The 17,002-nt window shown below is 32.8% G+C and overlaps 1 protein-coding gene across 2 annotated transcripts in view; it reads left to right on the forward strand.

Moving 5' to 3' along the window:
• The window catches only part of LOC131854875 (uncharacterized), a 157,365-nt gene that overhangs the window by 91,456 nt on the left and 48,907 nt on the right, over positions 1-17,002 (forward strand). The window lies entirely within an intron of this gene.

Consider the following 17,002-nt stretch of genomic DNA (forward strand, 5'->3'; position numbering starts at 1 on the left):
TTAAGGTAATTTATTTATTGTCAAACATGTAAATAAAGTTAGATAACATGGGTTAATGAGTGTTCGGATACGGTGAGTGCTATGTCACGATCTTTAGACAGTCTAGTGACGGTAGTTGAATAAACTGCCGGCATCTACCGACGGCGAATTTGACATCGCTGTACTCTAGTCACGTTCTGTCCACGGGTAGTGCAACCTTTGATTGAGTTAGATATTTTATTTACCTATCTTTACTAAACTATATACGTTATACTCGTGAACGGGTGCTGCTTGTAGGGACTGGTCTGCTCTAATAACTACGACTTATTGATTTTGTTACTCAAGTAACTATTTATTTATGCCAATGATTTGTTACTTAGCAGTTTGTATTCACAGATTTTCTGTTAAATGTAATTCTAAATATCATTTATTTAAAAGAGCAACATGTCTTAGCTTCGGCTAGTCTTAATTAGTTTAAGTCTTTTGCTTATTCTTATTGCGATGAATCTGCGTTCCGAATGAGTGGTAGATTAAAAAATTGTAACTTTTCACATATATAACAAAAATGCTTGTATAAAGGTTATTTTCAATAAAGATTATTTATATATTTTTTCTATATAAAAAGCATTTAAAAAATAGTTGACCTTCATGACCATTTAAAAAAATAGTTAAATTAACTAGTTTTTGAGTTAATCTACAACATTAAATTAAATGTTTCCTTTTTACAATGTTGGTTCTATCAACTGACCCGACTCCGCAAGTAGCACTGGTGGCCGAGGATTACGGTTGAGGTGGCCACATCCATATTTCATACACCATACTGCTGTCCATTTCGACATTTTAAGTAACCATGAATTACTGAAACCAGATGGCGAAAACAAATTGTAAGGTTATGTTTAAATAAATATTGATCCACTTTTTTGTAGTACATTCTAGAAAATATATTTTTAAAAAATGTAAGTTACATATTAATAACTTAAATATTATCATTTGATGTCGGGGCAAAGGTGTCCCGAGGCCCCAATTTTAATCCCCCTATGGCAGTGCGGATAATCAGTGCTACTAAGAGGACTACTTTGGACGTTATATGATGAGACAGATAGATAATAATTTTTATTTGTATCTTAGTACACACATATAGGCTTAATTAGAACATCACATAACAAGTATAATATAACAATCCAATAAGGGTAAACCTGCATGTGTGTACTACAGCAATACAAAACTGATGATGTACTGATAACGTACCTAATATCGGTTTTTCTGTTCATATAAATAGGCGTCGGTTAGTATTTTCCAGTTGGTGATAGCTTGTTTGCCATTTCATTGCGTTATATCCGTAATATACCTGTTATAGATGGAAAGCGCAATAAAAGAATCATCAAGCAATATCGGCTTTAATAAAAGCCCAAACGAGTTACCTTCACGCACTCGAGATTAAGAGAGTCGGTATTTACCGCCCCTAACAAGCCCACTTCAGTAATTGCTCTCTATCGAAAATTACGAGAAGGAAAGAGAGGGAAGAATGTCATTCGAGAGCATTTCAAATAAGACCGGCATTAATTGAAGGGACCAAAGATATGAAATTTAAGCACATATTTAGAAAGGGTTCCGATATGAACTTTATTACCAGTAAATAAAATCTTAGCAATTTAAACATTCATATCGTTGTACTTATAAAATATTATTAATACAGTGCTACAGTGGTGAAACATACTGCGTCGTCTTTCTATAGTCGTAAGTTTGATTAACTATTGATTAAATAAAAATAAAGAAAAAGGGTTGTAAGGTGTTGAAACATTGTATATAAGTGCAGTATCAAAGCTAGAGATTTGTTTTTTAGGCTGGTGATTGAATTGTATGGAATTTTGTACCACTAAAACGATGAAACTTTTTTATTCAGCTTATATTAAGTTAGGTCATTAAATATTTTTCAATATTTATGCGGACGAAGTCGCGGATACAGCTAGTAGAAATATAAAAGAGAATCACGTTAACTATCTAGTCATCAAAGTAAAATGTATCTCATAACGAAAGATATAATGAGAAATAAACGAGAAACCAAATAACGGTCATCCGGACCGTAGGATGTAACCTAGAATACCTAAACTCATGCTCATTTAGAGAAGGTTAATATTCTAAATTAACGAAATCTCATTTCACTCGAGCCGATTCGATGTACGCAATTCGAATTGCGGGAAAGTAACGTAAAAGTACCGATTTTCTAGAAGTTATAGGGATTCAGGCAAAGTAAAGGTAAATAAAAAAAATACCGTTTATGAAAACCTTTACATAGTTAGTAAAAAAAGATAGATAAAAGCATATACTCGTATTTATAGTCAAAGTCATCCATATTCATATTATAAAGGTCAAAGTGTATCAAAATTTTTGCGGCTAAACGGCTAAATAGAATTTTATTTGAAATCAAGATAGATTGTATCGCATGTACAGTATTAGGCTATCATTTATCTCAAAAAGAGGAGATGAAGTCGCGTGTAAAAACTAGTTAAATGAATAACATATTTTTTGTCACTTCTACAGGTCTATTTTTTTACATTTGCCGTCCAATTCAACATCTTATATATTTGACGGCCTCAGTGGTGTAGAGGTTTAGCATACAGCCTCACTACGATGATCGCGGGTTCGATCCTCGCACTGCACACATGTCTATTCATGAGTTTGGTTGTTTGTATCGGTCTGGGTGTTTTCTATATATAACATATTTACGAAAAAAAATGTATATATATGTATGTGTATCAGTTATCTAGTACCCATAACACAAGCTTTAGCTAGCTTAACTTGGGTCTAGATGGCGCTGTGTAACTTGTCCTGAGATTATTATTATTATATTTTTTCTTATAGAAGTCCATTTCATTACTCAATGGATTTATATTATTTTGTTTCATTCCACTACCGTTAAAATGGTAGCGAATTAAACAAAATAATGCAATGTATAGAGGATAGTCGAAGGAGTAGGGAGTGTTTTTTTTTATGGATGATAATGGAATGGTGCACCCGCCTGCGCCAACGGTTTACGCTGGCGGGCACCAGTGGAGGATGATAAGATGAGCATGAGGTCAGGTCAGTTAGCCCATCGTGACAAAATCATCAAGAATTTATCACGATGGTTTCCAGGGGGAACTGCGTGGAGGTCGACCTGACATGGTACATTGCTAGCAATGAGATCATCAGTCCACATTACTAACAATCCCCTTTCCCCCCAGGAGTAGGGAGTCAGAGGTCAACTATAAACATCGTTGTAATCACCACACTTGACATGCGGACTTTTTTGTATATATAAATTTATTTATATAAGGGTCAAAATCAAAGGGGTGAGCAATTTAGGTTTTCAAATTAATTATCCTTTTGTAGACTTACAAGTGGATTTTGCTGTGTTACTTCTCATTAACTATATCTGTGAAGAGGCACGCATAAACATATATATTTGTATACACATATATGAGCACACACATATATATATATATATATATATAAATATCCCCTTGGGCACTTTGTGGCTCAGACGTGCCGTATAGGTAGTTTTTTGTTGATCCTTTTTCACTTGTTGATCCGGAGGCCTTTTGTTGATCTAATGCCAGATGACCATATATAAATGTTGATCCGTTTTGAGCCACAACTGTCACGACGAGTAATAATAATAATTAAGCGATTTATACACGATTTTATACAAATCCACCTTTTTGGCATACGAGCAGTTCTTGATCCAATTCAAACGGGCCAATCAGGGTGCAGCATTTGCCAAGGGCTTCCTCATTGGCACGTTTGGGCTACTACATTATGGCTACAGTAACTTAATAATGTCTAGCTAGTATTTCAAAAATAATAGTCTACCTAATCTAAATATTTATAGAAATCAGTCTGGAGTAACGTGACTCCAGATCAAACCTCAATACTTGTTATTTTTTGGATGGGAATCTTTTCTTTTGTAACAACGTTACTGAGCGAATAAAGAGAAGACGCAACGGCGGATCTAGGGGGGAGCGTCATCGAGGTCATGGGAGTCATGGGGGCGTCATGACTCTTCCCCCCCCTTAGCCCAGAACTTAGGTAGACCACTAATTGAACTAAAAAATAATGAAACAGCAAATTTTTTTGCACGATCGGAGTGTTGGTGCAGTAGTATTAATTATAATTAAACATTGTTACTTAAAACATAACAGTTAAAGTACTATAACACTAAAAGCAAAATAGGTATTTTCAAAATACTTTTTCAAAATAAATTACCCTTTGAGTTTTTGTTCAAACCTCAGATATTATATTTATTTTAGGTATATCAATCAATACATAGTATAGCATAGTACAGTCTGTCTGTCTGTCTGTTTGTTCCGGCTAATCTCTGAAATAGCTGGACCGATTTTGACGGGACTTTTTTTGGCAAGTAGCTGATGTAATAAGGAGTGACTTACGCTACTGTTATTTTAGAAAAATAAAATAAAGTTTCACGCGGACGAAGTCGCTGGGGCCAGCTAGTCTATAGATATACCGAGATTTAATGTTTAAGTTGCTATTATGTTATTGACAAAATTTTACTGTAATGTTACTATTACGTTATCCTACACAATTTGTATTATTTTGGATGAATAAATAAATAAATAAATAAATAATAATCTATACATCTATACATTTAATAAAAATTGGAGTGTCTGTTTGTAATATTGAAAAAACCGTTTTTTACTACATGCATATGAATATATATAAGGTACATATACCAAAATAACTATTTTTATAATTTTAGTCTGTCTGTCTGTCTGTCTGTTTGTTCCGGCTAATCTCTGAAATGGCTGGACCGATTTTGACGGTACTTTTTTTTGGCAGGTAGCTGATTTATAAGGAGTAACTTAGGTTACTTTTATTTTAGAAAAATAAAGTTAAATTCCACGCGGACGAAGTCGCGGGAACACCTTGTTTTTAATAAAAACATCTTTTTTGTGGTACTTGAGAATGTTGAAGCCTGTTGTTTGTAATATTGAAATAACCGTTTTTTACTACTTGCATATGAATATAAATACGGTACATACACCAAAATAACATATTTTACAATTTTTGTCTGTCTGTCTGTTTGTTCCGGCTAATCTCTGAAATGGCTGGACCGATTTTGACGGGACTTTTTTTGGCAGGTAGCTGATGTAATAAGGAGTAACTTAGGCTACTTTTATTTTAGAAAAATAAAGTTAAAAACCACGTGGACGAAGTCGCGGGAACAGCTAGTGTATAATATATTAGAGATACCTACGTGTTTTTTTATTGATGACTAGCTGTACACGGGATTTCGTCCGTGTTGAATTTAACTTTATTTTTCTAAAATATAAGAAGTTAAATTCCACGCGGACGAAGTCGGGTGTACAGCTAGTTGTCGGTAGTCTAGCGCTTTAGCTAGCACACTGCTTTGATTCCTGCTTGGTGGTCGAGGGTTCGATTCCTCGCACGCTGCAAACATTTGTATTCATGAGTATGATTGTTTGTAACGGTCTGGGTGTTTTCTATGTATAGATAATATATATGTATTTACGAAAAAAAAATCTTTGTATTTATATCAGTACCCATAACATAATCTTCAGCTAGCTTAACTTTGGTCTAGATGAGGCTGTGTGAATTGTCCTGAGATTACTATTATTACTATAATAAATCTTTTCAAATCAGCCGATGTTTATTTTTGCCATAATACGTGCTGTTACCATGTGATAATATTACGTACGTACTTATTAAACTATTAACTTATTATTAAATTATTAACTATTTATACTGTTTTAAATGTGATGCGTTCATTATTTATATTTCCTTTGAATTAAAGACAAATGTATATATATATATATATTTATATACACTTGCACACTTAGTTGATCCAGCCACGATCCGTAGATATTGCTGATCCACTGTCTCTCTCTTTCTATCACTATCTTTGTATTCTAATATGCGATGTTGCCGTTCCGGCCGAGACCATGCGTTGTTGCCAAATGTATTCGTCGATAGTAGTAGATACTTATACTCGATATATATTTTTTCAACAATTTCCTGCAATAGTGAATCCGTATCGGCATTTTTTTTAAATGCACAAAGATTTTTTGGCTCTGAATATATTTAAAAATCATTTACTTGTGTGTTGATGAATTTATATACTAGTACATGAAGTACCTAATACTTGTTTTGATTTGAATAGGTAGCGATATTATGAATTTATTATACGTAATCTAAAGATTTTGACGAAATAAAAGTAATTAGTTATCTGTTAACCTTGACTTCATGCTGGCACCAGTATTATCAGATGATGAACATACTCTTCGAAAACTTACAGCAGAAATATCGTGTTTGGACTCATTAGATAGGTCTCGATGAATAGAGTTTAAAAAACTTAAAATAAATGGTACATTAGAAATAATGTATAAAAACCCCTTACGTAAAATTCAACCACTTTAAACTTAATAATAATAATAATTAGGAAAAGACAAAAGCTATACATGCACTGAAAGTAATTGATGCCTTCCACACAATATTTTCAGTATTAAACAACTCTGTTTGTTCAGTAAAAGTGTAAATACACTGGTAACCTTTAATCATATTTTATATGCAAACATTACATATACAAACACTAAAGTTTTATTTCAGAATAGCCAGTAGTTTTCAAGAAATAAGTCTTTGAAATTGTACGTGTAACTTATATATATACCTACTAGTTTTTTCACCATAACAAACAACACCAATATGGCCTAGTTAGTAGTTTACCTGTGTACCAATTAATAATAATAGTAATCTCAGGACAATTCATACAGCTTCATCTAGACCCAAGTTAAGCTAGCTGAAGATTATGTTATGGGTACTGATATAAATACAAAGATTTTTTTCGTAAATACATATATATTATCTATACATAGAAAACACCCAGACCGTTACAAACAATTTAATAATAAGTTAATAGTTTAATAAGTACGTACGTAATATTATCACATGGTAACAGCACGTATTATGGCAAAAATAAACATCGGCTGATTTGAAAAGATTTATTATAGTAATAATAGTAATCTCAGGACAATTCACACAGCTTCATCTAGACCCAAGTTAAGCTAGCTGAAGATTATGTTATGGGTACTGATATAAATACAAAGATTATTTTTTCGTAAATACATATATATTATCTATACATAGAAAACACCCAGACCGTTACAAACAATCATACTCATGAATACAAATGTTTGCACCTTGCGAGGAATCGAACCCGCGACCACCAAGCAGGAATCAAAGCAGTGTGCTAGCTAAATCGCTAGACTACCGACAACTAGCTGTACACCCGACTTCGTCCGCGTGGAATTTAACTTCTTATATTTTAGAAAAATAAAGTTAAATTCAACACGGACGAAATCCCGTGTACAGCTAGTCATCAATAAAAAAACACGTAGGTATCTCTAATATATTATACACTAGCTGTTCCCGCGACTTCGTCCACGTGGTTTTTAACTTTATTTTTCTAAAATAAAAGTAGCCTAAGTTACTCCTTATTACATCAGCTACCTGCCAAAAAAAGTCCCGTCAAAATCGGTCCAGCCATTTCAGAGATTAGCCGGAACAAACAGACAGACAGACAAAAATTGTAAAATATGTTATTTTGGTGTATGTACCGTATTTATATTCATATGCAAGTAGTAAAAAACGGTTATTTCAATATTACAAACAACAGGCTTCAACATTCTCAAGTACCACAAAAAAGATGTTTTTTTATCAAATAAACAGTTTTTATTAAAAACAAGCTGTCCCCGCGACTTCGTCCGCGTGGAATTAAATTTATTTTTCTAAAATAAAAGTAGCCTAAGTTACTCCTTATAAATCAGCTACCTGCCAAAAAAAGTACCGTCAAAATCGGTCCAGCCATTTCAGAGATTAGCCGGAACAAACAGACCGACAGACAGACAGACAAAAATTATAAAAATTGTTATTTTGGTATATGTACCTTATATATATTCATATGCATGTAGTAAAAAACGGTTTTTTCTATATTACAAACAGACACTCCAATTTTTATTAAATGTATAGATGTATAGATTATTATTTATTTATTTATTCATCCAAAATAATACAAATTGTGTAGGATAACGTAATAGTAACATTACAGTAAAATTTTGTCAACAACATAATAGCAACTTAAACATTAAATCTCGGTATATCTATAGACTAGCTGGCCCCAGCGACTTCGTCCGCGTGAAATTTTATTTTATTTTTCTAAAATAACAGTAGCGTAAGTTACTCCTTATTACATCAGCTACTTGCCAAAAATAGTCCCGTCAAAATCGGTCCAGCTATTTCAGAGATTAGCCGGAACAAACAGACAGACAGACAGACAAAACTTGTAAAATATGTTATTTTGGTGTATGTACCGTATTTATATTCATATGCAAGTAGTAAAAAACGGTTATTTCAATATTACAAACAGACACTCCAATTTTATTTACATGTATAGATGTATAGATTAAAAAAAAAGTAACAGTCATAAGGCTAGTCGTATGCCTAATATATATAATAATGTAATAAATTCATTTAAACAGAAATTGCGGGAACATTATTTAAATTTGTAACTTTTTTACTGTCCTTCTCCTTTTTTCACATCTTTCTGATGTATCCCTATAGTTCTCTCTATATTTTCTGATTTTCTTACTGTCAATTTGAGACTGTACTTATAATTTGATTATCGGATCATTATGTATTTACTTATATATAATATTTATACATTTATGGGTTATATTTAGATATATATTTATGTATGTATATTGTTATTTTTTTATAGAAATGTATATTTTGCTTATCTTTATTATCTTTATAAATCTTTTTTTGACATTTCTTATTTATATTAGTGCACCGCCAATAATCTTTCGCTGCACCACTCATGGTTGCCTGGTAAATAACGCGGCAAAATATTAAGTCCGCCACATGTACAAATTTTTTTGTGCATTAAAGTTAAAGAAATAAAAAAATACAATACTGTTTAATGAAAATGCGTGTTGTCTAGTGCTTTGAGATGTATCAAAATAAGGTCAACAAAAAAGTCCGTGATGGTATATGTCTATCTCTTAAGGATAACCAACAATAACCATTTTTTATCTTTTACATTTTACGGGATTTTTTTTTATCGTATGTTTCCCTTAAAATCATGTAAACTATGTTATTATGTCATAATCTAAAGAAATAATAATATTTTATAGTGACATATCCACTATAAAATACCAAAAAGTAGCAATGTAATTCGTTACGCGCGAATCAGGTGTTATAAGGTCAAAGGTGCACCCCGCGTATTTGATAAATAGTGCTTCTCTGGATGTCTTTAAGAGAAAATGGCAGTATGTACGTGTATATGTACAAGTCCTTAAGTGTTAAGTTTTTCAAATGTACATACAGTAAAGAATAAATATTTTTAAGTACAGTACTTACGTACATTAATATAATACCTACTTTTTACTTGTATCTATTGTTATCAAAATTAAATTATAAGTTCTTAACTTGACCACGACTATGTGACCCTCTCTTGGCGCCAAAACGACTGAAAAAATGAACAGCATACGACGACGACGCAGTACCTATAGAGTGGAGCAACCGCTTATTCAGTTTTATTCAACTATTTAGTCCCTCCACCGTTACATTGAATGGAGGCGGATATTACAATGTACGTAGCATTGCGAATATAAAATATCTAGATTAGGTATAATAAATTCATAATTCATAGGCCGTTACGGTATCAGAGCCAAAGTCTTCTTTCTTTGTTTATGTACTGTTAGATGCGACAGCGACTTTGTTTTTATATTACTATGTAATGATTGATATACCTAAAATAAATAAAATATCTGAGGTTTGGACAAAAATTCAAAAGGTACTTAATTTTTAAAAAGTATTTTGAAAATACCTATTTTGCATTTAGTATTTGAAATACAAAACACAAAACTATTTTTGTTTTTAGAGTGACATTTCTATGAATTCACTGTCGATAGCGAGCGGTGCGATGGAAAAAGATAACCGTTTATAAAAATATAATAAATAACCCTGGACAATTAACACAGACTGATACTGAACTGATATAAATAGATATTTTTATTTTGTAAATACATATATAATATACATATAAAACACCCAGACCGATGAAAACAATCGATGACCGATGAGTACAAATGTTTGCATCGTGCGAGAAATCGAACCCGCGACCATCGGATGTAAAGCGGTGTGACCACCGAGGCAGTCGAAATATATAAATAATCTTATGAATTTAATTTATTCTAATTTGTTTATGTGCGCGGGGTGCGGTGTACGGTGCTCCCCCCTGCCTCCACCGTTGCTGGAGCTTGCATGTATGGAGCATTGCGAATATAAAATATCTAGATTAGTAAATTCATAATTGATAGACCGTTACGGTATCTATATATATTCGGATTAAAATAAGTATCGCAGTAAGGACCAGTATATAAAGTGATCAACACAATTAACTGATTTTTGAAATATATATACAGAGCCAAAAAGTCTTTGTGTATTCAAAAAATATCTAATTTGTTTGTGTGCGCGGGGTGCGGTGTACGGTGCAGGGGGACCCTGCCTCCACCGTTGCTGGAGCTTGCATGTATGGAGCATTGCGAATATAAAATATCTACATTAGTAAATTAATAAAGTCATAATTGATAGACCGTTACGGTATCTATATATATTCGGATGAAAGTAAGTATCGCAGTAAGGACGAGTATATAAAGTGATCAACATAGTTAATTGATTTTTGGAATATATTCAGAGCCAAAAAGTCTTTGTGTATACCAAAAATTTAGCCGTTCGGAGCCATTCAGTCACGAATTATTAGTAAAAAAAGTGTCGAGTATATCGTACTATCGACGAATATATATGGCCACATCGCAAAATAGAATGCGACGTTGCCATACCGCCTGAGATATACGCGATAGAGGTCAAGTTATTCAGTGCAAAAGGTGGAATCGGCAAGTGTTTAGGTTGTGGCGTGATCAACAAAGTGCCCAAAGAGGTGTTTATATATATATATATATATATATGTTCGCGCAATTTTACAAATCTCATTCTCATTCTTTAAATTCAACCATAGTATAAGTTTGAAATGGCGCGAACAGTATGTAATATTCTCTTATCTGTGCTTCATACAAAGTCGTTTACCGGCGACTCAAGGATTAAATTGGTTTCTTATCAGCGCTTCCATAACCGGAGAGTCAGTCAGAAAAAGAGAAATAGAAATAATCTTTATTTAGATAAACTTAAAGAGCATATTTTTAATGGTCATACAATATTTTTATATTTATTCTACCGCTTATTCGGAAGCAGACTCATTATTAGAAGAACGAGAAAGAAACTTTCGTGCTACTTTTTTAGATAAAAGTTGTTCAGTAATAATAATAATAAATAATAAACTCGGGACAATTCACACAGCGCCAACTAAACCTAAGATAAGCTGTCTAAAGCTTGTGTCATGGGTACTAGATAACTGATACAAATACATAGATATATTTTTTTCCGTAAATACATATCACACATAGAAAACACCCAGACCGATACAAACGATCATACTCGTGAATACAAATGTCTGTGCCGTGCGAGGAATCGAACCCGCGACCATCGTAAGGCGGTGTGATAAACCGCTAGACCACCGAGGCCATCAGTTCAGTAATAAACCTTATTAATAATTTTTGTGAATACAAACTGCCAAAAAGCAAAATTGACAAAATTTAACAAATACAATAGCAGCTTAAGTAACAGTAATGAATAGAGGTTCTTCAACATCAGCTGAATTTGAACTCGTTTTTATGGTAGGGGTAGCAAATCACTAGGCCGTGACGGTCTCGACAAAAAGCATAAAATCAGTTTAGGCATCCTAAAAGTTTCCCTACAAACATTCCATGCCGAAATGAAGTAAATTTCCAGCGTTCCGACACTGGATGATTGTTTTGTATTGTTTGTGTGAACTTCACAAACTCAGAAGGCAAGTTTTCAATTGTATAATCATTTCAATGTGCTATTTGTATTGAATAAACATTTTTGAATAACAACTTTATTATGGGCAATGGGTTTTCTGGCATGATCACGGACGGCCGTAAAATGTTTTGAAAGTACTTACTTAGAATATAAGTGAGTTTGATTTCTGTTATTCCATTCGCGCTGCGTTGACGACTGACTTCATACAATACATTTGTTGGTATTCAAACATTTTGAATAATTTAATTAACAATATTTATAAGCCGATATTATACATAAATTATATTAGTACTAGATAAAAACCCGGGTCGCCTGGGTGAAATATGGGTAGATATTTTTGTAGTCATCAGTTCTCAAGGAATATTAACGGTAATTAAGGCATAGATTCGAATAGCTTCGTTCATAGTATTTAATAAATTTAGTAAATAAAAAGTGCAAAAGTTTATATACAAATATTTTTTATTTTAAATCAACATTCAAAATAAATTAACAAAACATATAACTTTTAAGGTTTATTCTCTGTAAACCTCTTTGTTTCAGCACTCTCTACTTTGGCAGATATTTAAAACCAATTGCTTCATCCAAACATCTTTCCCATTATTGATCGTCAACTGGAAGTAAATAAGTACTTATTTTATTCACTTTAAGAAGAAAACATAGAACAAAATTCACTTAAAAACACAATCTGCCTACATATAGACCTACTAAAATACTACTCACCATCTTTACGAACAGCCCTTCGCTGCACCCACTTTCCACAATTGTGACAATGTACCAAATGCAAGGAGATTCGGATGTTAACAAAATGATACAGGTATCATCAAACAGAAGTTTCTTTTTCATTCTTTTTTTTATTCCGCGCGACTCTCAGGGACTTGCTGAGTTCCTAGTTCTGTCGCTCTTTCAGTACGACGACGTAGTCCACCACCGTCCTTTTCCCCTTCTTCCTCTTTTTCCTATCCATTTCCGCTTCCTTTCAACTTTCCCTCTCGCCCCGCGTTAGCCATTTGCTATGCTCCAACTCTGGGGTCGAGTCCCCATAAACATGCAGGGCGCGGGGCGACAGGGACACCAAGTATCTTAGAATTATAATAGTATGTAAGTGCCATACTTGGTTATAGTTTGTTTTTTAATCCCGGAGACTAAATTGACAGGTTTAAATGTCAAATTTTCAAGTAATGTTACCACCTGTAGCGGGATAGTGGTGTACCTGCGATACCGACCTGTTTAATCGGAATTTTTATTTTTTTAAATTAGTTTTAAAGCTTAATATGACGTTTTCATAACAGAATTTTATAATTTATTTTTGTCGTTTCCCGTACAAATAGTAATTTTACAGTATTAATCTACAAACCAACATTTTTTTTTGCAATCAGCTAAATAAGGTAAATAGGTGTTCGTTTCATAATATATGACACAATGAAAAGGTCATTTATTTTATAAAAAAGGCAGTTACGGTCTTATTCATAAAACTTAAGAAGCCTTTATAAGCCCTATAGCAGTGCTATAAAGGCTTTATAAAAATCTCTATTTGTCTTTAATTTAGTGAAAAATAAGGAAATTCTATTTTGATACAACAACCATATTAATACCTATACTTTATTAATATTGTGTTAATGCTTTTTAAATAAACACCCACACATTATTTCTGTATAACCTACAAAAATGGGTAAATAATTTAATTTTGGATAGTGCCACACCACAACATTATTTAAAAAATGCAAATATCTGGCAACTTGTGTGTAATATGTGATGGATACCTTATTGGCGCAAACGCACGCGATGTGTTGATTGGTTGTTAGCTAGTGAAATGATAAGATGGCGACTGCGGTTTGTTTGTCAGTGTCATTAGAATTTAACGAAATACTCCATAATCCGAATTTTGCGGATATATGTTGTCGACTCGAAATCAATATTTTTTTATGTTTTGTTATTCACATAAGGTTTCGTTCGAGTCTACCGCACCCCTTGACAAAATTATTAATATAGATTGACGGCCTAGGTAGTCTAGCGATTTAGTAGACTGCTTTACTTGTGATGATCGCGGGTTCAATTCCTCGCACGGTACAAACATTTATAATTGAGTATCATTCCTTTTATCTGGTAAAAAATATCTAAGTATTTATCAGTTATCTAATGCCTGAAAAAACAAGCTCATCTTACCTTGGGACTGGATGGCTGTGTGAATTATCCAGGATTATTATTATTACTACTGTTTGAAATCATTCTAACGATCAGTCTCATCGCAGAAATAAAAAAACATAACATCTTAGTCATCCGGAATGATAACGCAAGTGTGGTACCGGCGTCACCGGCGTCACCTGATAACGTGATACCCATGGTGCTGTTAATGTATATAGGCAACCGTTACTACTTACCATCAGAAAAGTCATGAGCATGTTTAACAATCCACTTAAAAAAATCGCAAATTAAAAATGAGCGTATTTCTTTGCGTACAGAAGTTATACAATATAGTGACCAATATTAAACCTTTTAAAATAACCTTTATCTATATCACAAGTAAATACTAGCAGTTAAATTTATTAAATTCCCAGCTGTACATGTAAATCTTTAATACTATTATAAATGTGCAAATAGGGATGTTTATTAGGCTTTCACACAAAAACTACTGAACCGATCATCATGAAATTGTACACATGTTCTTGGAGGTATTAGTATAAACATAGGATACTTTTAATCTATAAAAAAATATATTTTTGATTCACAGCAAGCGGAGCCGCGGGTAAAATCTAGTATTACATAAACAAACAGACGTAGAGTATATTTTCCAATAGTACAGAAGGAAATCCATCAATTATTCATATTTTCGTTTTCAGTTTCGTCGGTAACAAATTGATCGATCGGTGGATTCTCAGTGGTGTATTTATAAACGGGCTCTATTTGCAAACACAGGTATTTTAATTATAGGCCTTCAAAATTAGGAACTAGAATATCTTTTCCAATAACAAAAAGGATATAAGAATGTCTAAACGCACTTACTAAAACATCTGTAACCGAGTAAACTGATATTATGATTTGTTTTGTTTTGGTAAACTTTATATACCTACAGAAAACTATATTATTATTGTAAATTAATTGGAACAAATGTTACAGATCCTACAAGAGGTTCCTACAAGAAATGACAATTGCTAATTTTAGATCTACACATGTTTTTTTATTTTATTTTATTTCTATTGAGGGTTTTGGCTATTGTTAAGACCTATAGTACTATGACCTACATATGTAGATCTATTGTGCTCGCCCTTTTTTCAAAGTTCGCTACCTAGGCCCGTCAGGGATAAGAATTTAAATGGAAGGATATTCTTACGAGCGATGGTTTTTATCTCCTCAGGATATAGTATATATTTTCTATCTACACATGTTACGTAAATTAAATTGTTTCTTGAACAGTATTTCCCCAAATTAAGTTAATAATAGTGTTCTGAGCGTTTGATACCAGATGGCATCCACTGCTACCCTTTATATTGTAGTAATTTAATAATTAAATCACAAAAATACAAATTGACATTCAATTCATCTTCAACTAATAAATATATATTATAACAAAATACTATAACACACAATTTTGTTTTTTAATATATGATAAAGGAATAGTGGCTCCGTCTGCGCAGATGGTTTCCCAAGCGGGGCACTAGTGGAAGACGATAAGATGTCCATGAGGTCAGGTCAGTTAGCCAATCGTGGCAAATTCATCAGGAATTTATCACGATGGTTTCCAGCGGGAACCACATGAAGGTCTACCTACTAATGATTCCCTTTCCCCAAGACTCGCACCTCAGATATTCTACTATTCTAATTGTATTACCTACAATTTGATAATAATATCATCAGTAACAAATTATTAAATTGTAGGTTCCTAATCCAGTTAAATTAAACAGAGTTCAATTTAGAGTTGATATAAACCTTCAGAGAATGTCAGGCACGTATTCACTTAGCTGCCTGTAACGTAATTAATGAGAAAACAAATGCTTTAAAGAGGAAGTGAATTTGAATAATTAAAACCAAACAAAAGTAGGCTATGAAGTTTGTAAGGTTATATAAATAATTTCAAACTTGTTGATATTGAATGCAGATATACAAGTGCTCATGTTATTTAAAAAAATAAACTACGATGGTGATAAATAAGTATATGCCCCATCGATGGTAAACGGTGTAGCACGATTGTTACACCTCACCACTGTAGCGTTACATATTATGTGATAACGTGTCGCTACAGAATGTATTTGTTTATTGTAATATCTAGGTAGTGAGTATACAGGTGAAATAATTGTATTATTTATTGTATATTAGTAAGTTTAGTTGGTAGTGTGCTACATGGCTTATTAGTAACGCGTACAATCGATGCGGTGTCGGAATGTGAACTGACTTTATACTTAACTGTAATCTATGTTATCTATAAACAATCATACTTATTAATACAAATGTTTCTACTGTGCGAGGAATAGACTCGCGACCATCATTACTAAGGCGGTGTGCTAAATCGCTAGACCACCCAGGCTTCTAATCCAAATATAAAATATTAATTTTATTATTTTTTATTAAGTTCAGTTATTTTTTTTCAGTTCTTATCTGAAGCAGCCACATTAATTGGATGATAGGGTTAGTAGCGTTCACGCTACACCTAACATAGCGTGTAAAATTAGGAGTTAATGAAATATATAATATATATTTCATCATTTATGACTGTCATATATATGTATATAAAATAAAATATTTTATTAAAAATAATATTTTGAAATATGAAAAATAAAATATTCCTTTGCACTATCTATAATTTATGACGGGTGCGACAAACCCATAATCAGGCCAAAATGCGAAAACAAATCAGACAGATGTCATGATTTGTATACCGTATCAGATTGTATTATTGCAGTTATTCCGAAGGTCTAGAATACAAATTTGTGTAACACAGTTGTCAAAATAAATAGCCAACATGCGCGTCTGAATAACGAAACGGTTTGAAAGATTAACGACCGGTAAAACGGAATATCTACAGCTCACGAAGGGAATAAACTTGGCTCTGAGTTGT

Source organism: Achroia grisella, unplaced genomic scaffold (genome assembly GCF_030625045.1).
Source record: "Achroia grisella isolate CSIRO2021 unplaced genomic scaffold, CSIRO_AGI_Agris_v1 utg1248, whole genome shotgun sequence".
NCBI lineage: Eukaryota > Metazoa > Arthropoda > Insecta > Lepidoptera > Pyralidae > Achroia > Achroia grisella.